Below are 12,216 nucleotides of genomic sequence, written 5' to 3'. Positions count from 1 at the left end.
CCGCCCCGTGTGAGATGACCTAGGACAACACTCACGGAAGGTGCCGTCGAAGAAAGCACAGGCTGAGGCAGCAGGCAGGGCATCTGTTGGATGTACTGTCACCAACATGCGTCCTTCCACATCTCTGGAATGCTGAGGTCTTGCAGAGGCTTCTGAGTCCTTACCCTTCTAAACATAGGAGGATCTACCAAGATTTTGTTTTTACTCATTACATCTATTTTGTATCCTCCTGTGTGTACATGTGCAAATAAGGTGAGATGCTTCCTCGAAGGAGGCCAGTGACGAGAGCGGATGCACTGCCAGGGTGATGGGCTGGCTGCGGAAATGAGTGCTCTCTACTTGGCTCTGGGAGTCTGTCGCACATAGAGGAAGGGGTTCTTAGTAGGGATACAAACGCAAACACAACTGCAAGCTGCAAGCCACAAGCTGCAAGGCTCCATTCAGGCCAGGCTGAGACAGGGTCTCGCTGTGTTTGTAGCTCCGGCTGGTCTCTAACTCACAGAGATTCACCAAAGCAGCACCTCTTTCTCTCTCTCTTTCTCTTTCTTTCTTTCTTTCTTTCCTTCTTTCTTTCTTTTCTTTCTTTCTTTCTTTCTCTTAATTTCTTTTTCTTTCTTTCTCTTTCTTTGTTTCTTTCTCCTCTCTCTTCTGTGCACATGATACTGTGATTTATTTTGGGAAAAAACTTTTTATACAATATATTCTGAACAGTTTCCCCTCCCCCAAGTCCTTCCAGAACCTTCTCCCCAAACTCTATACCCTTCTTTCTCTTTCTTTATAAGACCAACAGGCAAACAAACAAATAAAAACCCAGAACAAACAAAAAGCATGAAACACATACACACATGGAAATATACACAGAGGCAAACACACATAAACACCCCAAACCAAACCCACATAAAAACAAAAACCGGAAACCATAATATACAAGCAAAAGACTAGTAAAAAAAAATTAAGAAGCAGTATAGGACATACGGTCTAAAAAATGCCAGTGAGTTTATTCTGTGTCGACCATCTAATGCTGGGCATCGGGCATAAGGGTGGTTAATATACCCAGTGAGACTCCACTGGAGAAAACAAGCCCATATCAGTTGGAGAGTGTCTTGGTTAGGGAGGCAAGTTCATGTTAACTGCCCCCCTCATCTCTGGGGACCTGTCTGGCTTGAATTGTACAATGCCTAAGTGTGCAAGGCAAAGCAGCACTTCCTTCCCTGCCAGCCCCCACCCCAGGCAGGGTTTCTGTTTAACAGTCCCAGCTCCAGGATGGCCTTGAACTCACAGGACCACCTGCCTCGGCCCCCCAAGCACTGAGATTAAGGCGTGTGCCACCACTGTCCAGCACGCAGTACTTCCTAGCAGTACTTCCTAACCAGTTTAGTTTTTCGAGATAGGGTTTCTCTGTGTGGCTTTGGTACCTGTCCTGGAACTAACTCTTATAGACCAGGCTGGCCTCAAGCTCAGCCTCCCAAGTGCTGGGATTAAAGTGCCACCACCACCCAGGGAATTTTTCTTTTTTTTTTAAAAAAAAGATTGCATTTAGATTTTTTTCTATTATCTTTCCCCCCAGGCGGTATCGTTCTTCAGATCTTCACTGCCACCTTAGCTGATTTAGAATCCCCTAGGGACACACCTTTGGACTTGGCCTAGAAGGCTGTTTCCAGATCAGGTTCCTGTGTGGGAAGACTTATTCTGAAGGAGAGTGGCAGGCACCCTGGACAGCCTGGGACTCCACACACAAGGCAAAGGCGGAAAGCAGGGGGGCACTGGCTCCCTGTTCTCTGCTTCCTGCTCAGTGCCATGGATACAGCAGCTCCCACCATGCCTTCCCCTCCATGTTGCTCAGACTGTCTCCCTTCTTAAGCCCCTAACCAAAGGAAATCCTTCTTCCCAGTGATAAAATTAACTAATACACCAGACAACTGAAGAAAAAACAAGGAACACTGCCTTCTTCCTGAGCCTCCAGGACACGTCTTCTCAGATTTCAAGGAAGCCACTCTCCTCAGTTTGGGAATCTATCAGCGCATGATCACGAACAGATGGGGATATCTTTTCATTTCCCACATAAATGACAGGGTTATGCTCGCGGTGCTGAGTGGCGGTCGCCAGGCTTCGTAAATACTAAGCACATGCTCTACCGCCGAGTTGCACCCCAACCCATAAGTGATTTTAATTAATTGCTTTTGGAGAAGGATGAACGATACACAAAGCAAGCTGGGTGGTGGGGATGTCCCACAACTCCCATGCCAACCTTCAACCTCTGAGCATCTGCACAGATGCATGGCTCCCCTTCCTCTTCACAGTACTCTGCACTCAGGCTAAGTGATCTGGTTAACAGGACATGCTGTTCTTACCAGAGCTGGGTTCTTAGCACCTATGTCAGGCAGCTCACAACTGCCTGTGACTGTACCTCCATGGACACCTATACTCACTTGCACATGCATACCCACAGAGCAACACACGTGCACATAACTAAAAACAGTAAAAAGCGAGGCGTGCTAGTACCTGCCTTTAATTCCAGCACTTGGGAAGCAAAGGCAGGCGGATCTCTTGAGACTGAGGCAAGTTTTGGGCCTGTCAGAATAAAGTGGTGAGGCTACCTCAAAAGCCAATAAACAAAAACAAACCTTAATGTCGGGTGGTGGTGGCACACGCCTTTAATCGCAACACTCTAGAGACAGAGGCAGGCAGATCTTTATGAGTTCAAGGCCAGCTTGGTCTACAAGAGCTAATTCCAGGACTGGCTCCAACAGCAACACAACACTAGCAACTAGCAACACAGAGAAGCCCTGTCTTGAAAAACCAAAAAAGAAAAGAAATAAACCTTGGAAAGATTTACACTGAAATTACTAGATTCTGTTTTAAAAATGTGTGTGCTGGTACATGTATGCTATAGGAAACATGATTATCTGGAGGTCAGAGGACCTCAGTTCGTACTTTATTTCGAGCCAGGGTCTCTTGTATTTTCCCACTGAGAATGACAAGCTAATTGGCTCATAGAGCATTGAAGGATGCTCCTGTATCCACCCATCTTCCTACAGAATACAGAGACAGATACTCACTTAACCTGGGTCCTGAGGACTTGAACTCAGGCCCTAAAGCTTGCACAGCAAATGCTAACCCCACTGAGCCATCTCTCTGGCCTCATCTGACTTTCTGCTGCTGGAGGGGGAAGCGGGGGCTGTGCTGGGGATATGCCCAGGTCCCTGTGCACCCTTCACATGGACTCTACACCCCATCTCCACTGCTTTGCCAACTGATGAATTTAGGATTAAACCTCCAAATTAGAAGACAATGCTTTTTGGAAAATGAAGAAAACAAAACAGTCCTTTTAAGTAAGGATTGGGATCAAATTAAACTGGAACCTCTGAGTAATAATACACTTACCCTTCAAGTGGCCAACTTTGACAAGAATGCACAAGGGGATTAAAACACTGCAGTAAGGCCGAGTGTGGGGGTACAAGAATTTATTTTTTATTATTTTTTCATTTTTATTTAGCTCTATATTTCTCTATATTTTTCTCTGTGCCCCTCATCTCTCCCCTCCCCTTCAACCCTCTCCAGAGGTTCCCATGCTCCCAATTTACTCAGATCTTGTCTTTTTCTACTTCCCATGTAGATTAGAGCTATGTATGGTCTCTCTTAGGTCCTTATTGTTGTCTAGGTTCTCTGGGATTGTGATTTGTGGGCTGGTTTTCTTTGCTTTATGTTTAAAAACCACTTATGAGTGAGTACATGTGATAATTGTCCCAAGATTTTATTGAGACAGGCAAAACTATCAGCTCAAGGCCAGCCTGCTGTACATAACCTGGGTTACAAGGTGAGATCCTGCTTCAAAATATGAAACTAAATGAGATTATGCAGTAGATGGAGTGCTTAAAATCTTACCAGCAGGGACAGCAGCTGTGTCACAGCCAGGAGGCTGTGGGTGATACGAGATGGCTATAGAACAGCCTCTTGCAGGAATGGGTGAGGCGCCTGTGCTAACAAATGCCTGTAATCCTGCGGGCCCAAGGCAGGAAGATGCTGTTGAGATTGAGGCCACTTTAGGCTACACACAGAGTGAATTCTAGCCAAGCAGGGAAAATGCAACTTTGTCTCAAAACAAAAGCAGGGCTGGAGAGTGTTTGATGCTCAACAAAGAGGACCTGAGTTCAAATCCCAGCAGTTCACAATCACCAGCACCCCAGCTCTTCTGGCTTCCACAGGCACCTCCACACTGGCCCATTTGCTCATAGGGACACACACACATCTACAAATAAGTAAACCAACCTTCAACAAAGAATGACGATGGTAAAATATCAGGTTCATAATCTTTTCCCTTCAAGCTAAATTTCCTTTTCCCTTTGGAAATTCCTGGTGGGTTTTTTTTCAGAGGGGTTTTCCCCTAGCAACCTATGACTACCCAGAGCCCTCCTGCAGCTAAGGAGGTCACGTGGGTGACTTTAGCGAGAACTACTGCCCAACAGTACACGGGTACACACTCAAACTGATCCTTCAATCCTGGTCTGGTAAACGATCTCAGCCAACTCATTTTACCAAGTGCAGTAGATGCAGATACTAGATAGCCTCCAAAATAGACAAACTAAAACTAACCTGTCTCAAAAAATAAAAAAACTGACCGGCAGTGGCGCAGCCTTTAATCCCAGTGCTCAGGAGGCAGAGGCAGGCGGATCTCTGTGAGTTCAAGACCAGCCTGGTCTACAGAGTGAGTCCCAAGACAGCTAGGGCTGTTACACACAGAGAAACCCTGTCTCCAAAAACCCAATAAATAAATAAAGTAAAATAATACAACATACACACATACATAACAAAGCAATTCCAGGAGGCTCTGATGTTTGTTTCTATGTATTATATACTAACACCCCAAAGACTTCCTAGGTTCTTCCCAGGCAGCAGACAAATGAGCACTTTTATAACTACCATACATGCTAGTGCTGGTTTACAAGGTAGTTTGAAACCTTGTGACATATTTTTCTTTATATTTCATCCAAGTAGAATATGGTGCAAAAAAATGGCTAATATGACTACCACTTGTCTTTAAATTAATACAAGTAAATAGCAATAAAAATGTGGAGGCATCAGGACCCTTTCCCATTCATTCATTCCTGAAGTCATAGGCTGTGTTAGACTGAGGAAGGCAGTCAATGATCCACACAGGCTTTCTACGGTGGTGGCACCAGAAAGAAGCCGACTGTGAGTTCCACAGCAGCTTCTGCAGGCTCGCCATGCTCTTTCTTTCTACTTTGGTCTAATGTCTTTTGTAGGGGCAATGTTTGTGGGAACGTACAGAGTGAGACATGAAAGGGGAGACTTGTACTCCAATTTGTGAGTGTACAAACATGAACTGTGTGCAGAAGTGAAATCATTGTGTGTTGGCCAGTTTTATGACAGCTTGACCCAAGAAGGAACCCACCTCCAGACTGGCTGTGTGCATTTTCTTAACTGACAATAGGTTTGGGAGGGGCCAGCTCACTGTGGCCAGGAGGTCCTGGGAGCCATCCATGGAAGATAAACCAGCAAGCAGCACTTTTCCACGGTCTCTGCTCAGTTCCCTCCTGCAGGTCCCTGCCTTGAGTTCTTACCCTGACTTCCCTCAGTGGTGGACTGTGTTGTCGAACTATAAACTGAAATAAACACTTTCTTCCCCAAGCAGTTTTTTTTTTTGAGACAAGGTTTCCCTGTGTAAGACTGGCTGTCCTGGAACTCAGAGATCTGACTGCCTCTGCCTCCCGAGAGTTGAGATTAAAGGCATGCATGCACCACGCCTGGCTTGGCTGTGATATATTTTTTTCCCACAGCAATAAAACCATAATTAAGACACAAAGTTTTAATTTTTAGAATATATTCTGGATTATTGTATAAGATTAGAAAATGCAGACACAGTCAAGAACTTTAAACTCCAAAATTAAACGCTGATTACAGTAAAAGGTGCTACACAAGAGACATTTATTAATGTTCTATTGTATTTACAGTTTAATATAGCAACCAAAGTGAGCTAGCACTTGGGCAGCAAGCACATCATTCTACAGTTATAACAGTTGTAAAAGCAAGGAGTACAGAATGTTAGGGATCCTCTCAAAAGTTCCAAGCTAATTAATTCTTGGTTCCTGACCCTCTGGGATTCAAGCCCGTTTCCAGAATGTTTTGTATTTCATCTGAATCTGCCTTTGCCCTTTCCATTTTATACAATGACAAATGCCTTTAGAATTCCTTTGTACACAGAACTACAGAATGAAAAGGTAATTTCTGAGTAGAGACTATGAAAAATTAATGCTTATGTACCAATTGAGAACATCTTTTTAACACTACAATGACTTTTGCACTATGGTTTTGCTTCCAGGTGTTCACACACAGTACAATTTAACATATTTCTAGATTAATTTGAACAGGAAATATGGATTATGTGCAGAAATGCAGTCATAACCAAAGTTTTGACTTTTGAGAAAACCCCCTTTCAAACAGCCAGCTTTATGCATAGCTTACACTAATCTGTAATTTCAAATCTGCTTTGAGATGGAGAATGAATAAAGCAAGATTGCCCCCTACTGACTACAGGGGCATGGCTCATGCTATTTAAAATGACTACAAACAATATATAAGGCATTATTAATAATACATCACAGACTTGATTGCAAGAGCTTTTTCAAACATTAACCACTAATGATTCGATGATTACAGAATTCTGCATTAACTATTAACATTTTACACCTAGGAACAAAGAGAGAGAAATGATCTTTTTCAACAGTACTTTTATTTTTTAAAGCAGGTGACTGTTCCTCCATTCTGGTGGTGATTCACTTCCTGCAGGTGCACGACACACTTCTCAAGGGACTTCATCAGTGCAGGAAGGCCTTTGCCAGAAACCATCTGCCAAAGGACATTGAATAGTCAATCTCTAGTTAGCCTGCTATTTTGACTAGAAGCAGGATGTAGTCACAGAAGACAAGATGTTTTGAGACATTTGTGGTATATTTCAACATAATTTGAAGATTACTATACATGGACATCATAGTAGCCAATAAACAGTCAACTTTCAGTTCTTAACATCAAGTGCCCCCCCCACACTATAAATAACTGATACATTCTCTCTAAAGAGAGATTTTTATTTTATGTGTATGGGTGTTTTGTCTGCATGTCCATCTGTGCACGACATGTGTGCAGTGCTCTCCGAGGTCAAAAAGGACACTGCAGTTAAAGATAGTTTTGACCACCATGTGGGTGCTGAGAATTGAACCCTGGTCCTCTGGAAGAGCAGCAAGTGCTCTTAACTGCTGAGCCAACTCTCCAGCCCCAGGATGTTTTCTCTTAAGAAAAAAAAAAAAAAAAAGAGATCAGGAGTTTCTCTTTTCTCTTCTGTTCTAAAAAAAGCACAAAATGGAAGCAGTGGTTCTTCATCCTACAGTTATTCTCCTTAGAATAGACTAGAACAGGACCATCTCCTAATCCACCTGTTGTTAGCATTCACTTGATGATTCTGTCAGCTCTCACACAGTGAATTCCAGTGAGGATACCAATGATGTCACTCTCTCTGTAAACTGTGACAAAGTTAAAAAGTGAGCATAGTAAACTCACCTGTCCTAGCCTACAAATATGCTGCAGAAAATTTCAAACCAATGTGTGCGGGAAGCCTGTTTTTCAGAATATATGCTGCTGCAGCCAGCACAGCCTGGATAGCTAAGACTGGTGGGGGGTGCCAGGATTGACACACGGAGGCTTCTTTTTAGGTGGAAGAACAGCAACCTTTTATACCTCTATTCCTTCTGTGGAGAACCAACAGCCAGAAAGAACACAAACATTCTTGTCAATTACAGACCACAAGAAAGTTCCGCTGTCAGTCAGGGGGAGTGAGGATAGCTGGATTACAACAATATGCAATTCCTAATCAACTTTTAAAAACTAATATGACAGGCATGTATACTTTCTTTTTTTAAATTTTTTAAAATGTATTTAACTTTATTTTATGTGCATTGGTGTGAAGGTGTCAAATCCCTTGGAACTAGAATTACAAGCAGTTGTGAGCTGCCATGTGGTTGCTGGGAATTGAACCCAGGTCATCTGGAAGAACAGGCGGTGCCCTTAACCACTGAGCTATCTCTCTAGCACCTGAGATGTATACTTTCAAGATGATGTCTGTGTCTGTGTGTCCCTGCCCTCCTCACCTGGGCTGGGAACTGAACCCAGAGACGTGTCACTGATCACAGTACCAGCCCTGTACAAATACACTGGTTTAGTTCTTGTGGAGGTGGTGTGGGGAAAAACGTTGAGTAGGGACACGCATACCAATTACTTTAACAAGTATAAGGAACTACTTTTTGGCACCCAATGCTGCATGACAATGGATGGGATCATCTATGATATGAGTCTTTAGTGTCCCCTTTCCCATCTCTCTAGAGTGTGGTAAAAACCACACAAAACCTTGCTGTTCCTTTTGTTTTGTTTCTCCTTAGACTATATAAGCTTAAAAGGCGCCAACATGCAAAGAAGATTCAAATAGTCAGGGAAACTGCCAACATCTGCCACAACTCCAGATTCATTTCTGTCTGGTAGATCACTGGTATGGATTGCCTTTCACACCAAGAAGACAAAGTGACAGACCACAACTCACCATTGACACCGGAGGACTCAGACTGGAAACGTGAGCACAAACAGAAAGGAAGCTATGGCTCCTGCCTGGAGGCCATTCTACCAAGGCCTAACAAACTCAAGTCATTCCCCCTTCATCAGCTTTGATGAGCAGATGAAAACCAACAGTCAATGACCACCAAGTCCAACTGCAGGACACACTGGAATACAGGTAACTTTCCCACCAGTTAGTCCCTGCTGCTTTATAAACAGCTTTAACAGGACTCAGAGTCACGTAACATCCTGCTGGAGGATCCAGACTGAAGAAAGGAGCGAGAGCTGAACATCAGCATCATCCTCACTTCTCAAATGCAGATGCCATGTGACCAGTTGGCTCATGGCCACACTGCCATGCCTTCCCTACCACTATCTTCTCAAACTGGGAGCCACAGTAAGCTTCTCCTTCAAGCTGCTTGTTGGGTGTTTTGACACAGCGGAACAGTAAAGCAGCCACTACAGTGGGTGGTGGCATGCTGTGACCACAGTGATACTCAAGTTGAGGAAGGAGTTGTTTAAGGACAGTCTGAGTCATCTATGTAGACAATGCCTTAAAAAAAAAACCCAAAACCAAAAATACTGCTGGTTGTTGTTGGTGCACACCTTTAATTCAGCACTCGGGGGGCAGAGGCAGGTTGATCTTCGTGGGTTCAAGGCCAGTATGGTCTACAGAGTGAGTTCCAGCATAGCCAGGGCTACACAGAGAAACCCTGTCTTGAGAAATACAAAAGCAAAACAAAGCAACCAAAAACAAACAAACAAAAACACCCCTCAAAAAAAAAAAACACAGAAATTTGAAAAATTGGAGGAACACTAAATGGCCTCAGCAAGTTTTGTGTGTGTATATAGCATACATGTGTAATAATAATTTGACAGAGCTGTGAGATGCAGGAATAGTTGGAAGGGAAGAGGTGAAGATGAAAAGACAGTACTCCTGCATGAAATTCTCAAAAAGAGAAGTTTTCCAAGTTCAAAAGTATAAAGGGTTAATGCAGCTTAAAAAAAAAAAAAGCTGTGCAATGCACCGTGCTTCTTCCCTGTGCACTGTGCACATGCTCTGGTGTGCCAAAGCTACAGGAGAGTTCTCCAGCAACAGCAGCTTGCCCTTGTATTATGTACCAAGGTGTATTCTATAAAAGCACACTTTCAGTGAAGGAAGAACATTATCACTTGAGTAATGTAAAAGGTACAGGCTCTTTCTGCCACTTCCATGGCCACAACTGATATCACTATGCCCACTCATAGAGACCTCTGCTGACTTTTCTTGCAAAGAGGGAAAAGTGTTGAGTTATTTAGTTAACTATGTACTTTTTCACTTGTTTTACTGAGACATATTCAAAGCTGGCCTGTAACTCACTACCTCCCATATCTAACTCGGTATCATCCTCCTGTCTCAGTCTTCCCAGTTCTGGGACTGTGGATGGCAAGCTATCAGTGTACCATTTTCCCTAGAGCCTGAGTGAGCTGTGAAAGGGTGTTTGATTACTGCTCTCCCATAGTCACAGACTCTAACTCCTGCTTCAGTTGGTTAAAGACGGCCTTTTTCTTTAAGAAACTTATGGTCCAGGTAGTGACTTGGGAGGCAGAAGCAGGTGAATATCTGAGTTTGAGGCCAGTCTGAAGTACAGAGTTCCAGGACAGCTGGCAATCAAAACCCGGTACTCTGGAAGAGCAAGTGCTTTTAACTGCATAGCCATTGCTCCAGCCCCCATGGGTTCAGTCTACTGGGAACACTTTATAGTTATTTTTGTTTGTCCTATATACTGGATAGCCTAGAAGTCTCTCTTCCTTTTGGTTTATGTTTTTAGACAGAGTCTCTCTACAAAGCCCTGGTTGTCCTGGAACTATGTAGACCAGGCTGACCTCAAATTCAGAGACTCCCAGCCCAACACAGCACAGTAAGAGAAGTCTCTGTTCTAACAGCCTCTGTAAACACCACACTGAATCCAGAATGAAAGGTGTATTACTTTCTACCATAGAGTTACTTCTGAAATTCTGTACCTGTGGTCTTTCTGGCACAGGTAAGCCTACAGCTAGCTTCTAATGAAGGATATCACCACGAAAGAAAGTCAGCTGCAATGGAGTAATGCCATAATATTTCACATGATGGTTTTACTGTAACTTCTAACCAAATTGTCTGTCAACTAAAGAAAACAAGTGTTCTACATGTGGATCTGGACAGAGGTTTTAGTCTTTTCAATAAGCAAAGATCACTCATACCTACAGACCCTAACCATTTCCCTCCTAAGAATTCTCTGAGAGCTAATTGGTAAGGAAGCAATTAAAACTAAAAGCACTGCTTTCCAATCCATCCCCTTCACCTGACGCTCTAGACTCTCTGGGCCTATCTGAGTGATTTCATACTAACCAGTACACTGACGCTAGGCAGAAAGCAAGGAACTGTTCTGGTGCCCTCAGAGAGCTCTCATTCACTGGTATTATCTTTTCCTTTTTTCTGACTACCTCTAGAGCACACTGCAGCAGCCTTCCTCAAACCAGTTCCTAACCAGCTCCCACAGCACCAGCACTGTCCTGAAGACTGGTGCTGCAAATCATGGCCCGGCGGATTCATGACTTTCTTTTAAAGATAGATAGATAGATAGATAGATAGATAGATAGATAGATAGATAGATAGATAGATAGATAGATAGATAGATAGATAGATAGATAGATTATTTATATAACATTCTGCCTGCATATATGCCTGCACACCAGAAGAGGGTGCCAGATCTCATTACAGATGGTTGTGAGCCACCATATGGTTGCTGGAAGTTGAACTCAGGACCTCTGGAAGAGCAGACAGTGCTCTTAACCACTGAACCATCTCTCCAGCCCCAGATTCATGACTTTCAATCTAGACCAATCAGAAATATCCCCCAAATTTAACAATCTCCCATCAAAATCCCAGCAAAATTCTTCAAATACCTCAAAAGAACGGCACTCAACTTCATTTGGAAAAGCAAATCCAAAACAATCCTGTACAATAAAAGAACTTCTGGAGGCATCACAATCCCTGACTTCAAACTCTACTACAGAGCTTCAGTACTGAAAACAGCCTGGTACTGGCATAAGAACAGACAGGAGGACCAATGGAACTGAACAGAAGACCGGATATCAACCCACACATACGCAATTGAACACCTGATATTTGATAAAGAAGCAAAAAAATATCAAATGGGGGAAAAAAGCATATTTAACAAGTGGTGCTGGCATAACTGGATATCCACACATAGAAAAATGAAAATAGATCCATATCTATCACCATGCACAAAACTCAAGTTCAAATGGATCAAAGACTTCAACATAAAGTCAACAACACTGAACCTTATAGAAGAGAAAGTGGGAAGTACACTTGAACACATTGGCACAGGGAACCACTTCCTAAATAGAACCCCAGCGGCATAGACACTGAGAGAAACAATTAATAAATGGGACCTCCTGAAACTGAAAAGCTTCTGTAAAGCAAAGGACATGGTCAACAAAATGACAGCCTACAGAATGGGAAAAGATCTTCACTAACCCCACATCAGACAGAGATCTGATCTCCAAAATATACAAAGAACTCAAGAAATTGGACACCAAAAGATCACATAATCC

At 43.2% G+C, this 12,216-nt stretch overlaps 1 protein-coding gene across 1 annotated transcript in view; it reads right to left on the bottom strand.

The window, feature by feature from the left end:
- Positions 1-5,916: 5,916 nt before the first annotated feature.
- Ndfip1 (Nedd4 family interacting protein 1) overlaps positions 5,917-12,216 on the bottom strand; it is a 47,166-nt gene continuing 40,866 nt past the window's right edge. The window contains exon 8 of the mRNA XM_005356023.3: positions 5,917-6,867. The gene's annotated coding sequence lies outside the window, so the exon portion shown is untranslated. The remainder of the gene's footprint in view (positions 6,868-12,216) is intronic.

The sequence above is a fragment of the Microtus ochrogaster genome, chromosome 18, assembly GCF_000317375.1.
Source record: "Microtus ochrogaster isolate Prairie Vole_2 chromosome 18, MicOch1.0, whole genome shotgun sequence".
NCBI classification, from domain to species: Eukaryota; Metazoa; Chordata; class Mammalia; order Rodentia; family Cricetidae; genus Microtus; species Microtus ochrogaster.
This window is presented reverse-complemented; position numbering and strand designations above follow the sequence as displayed.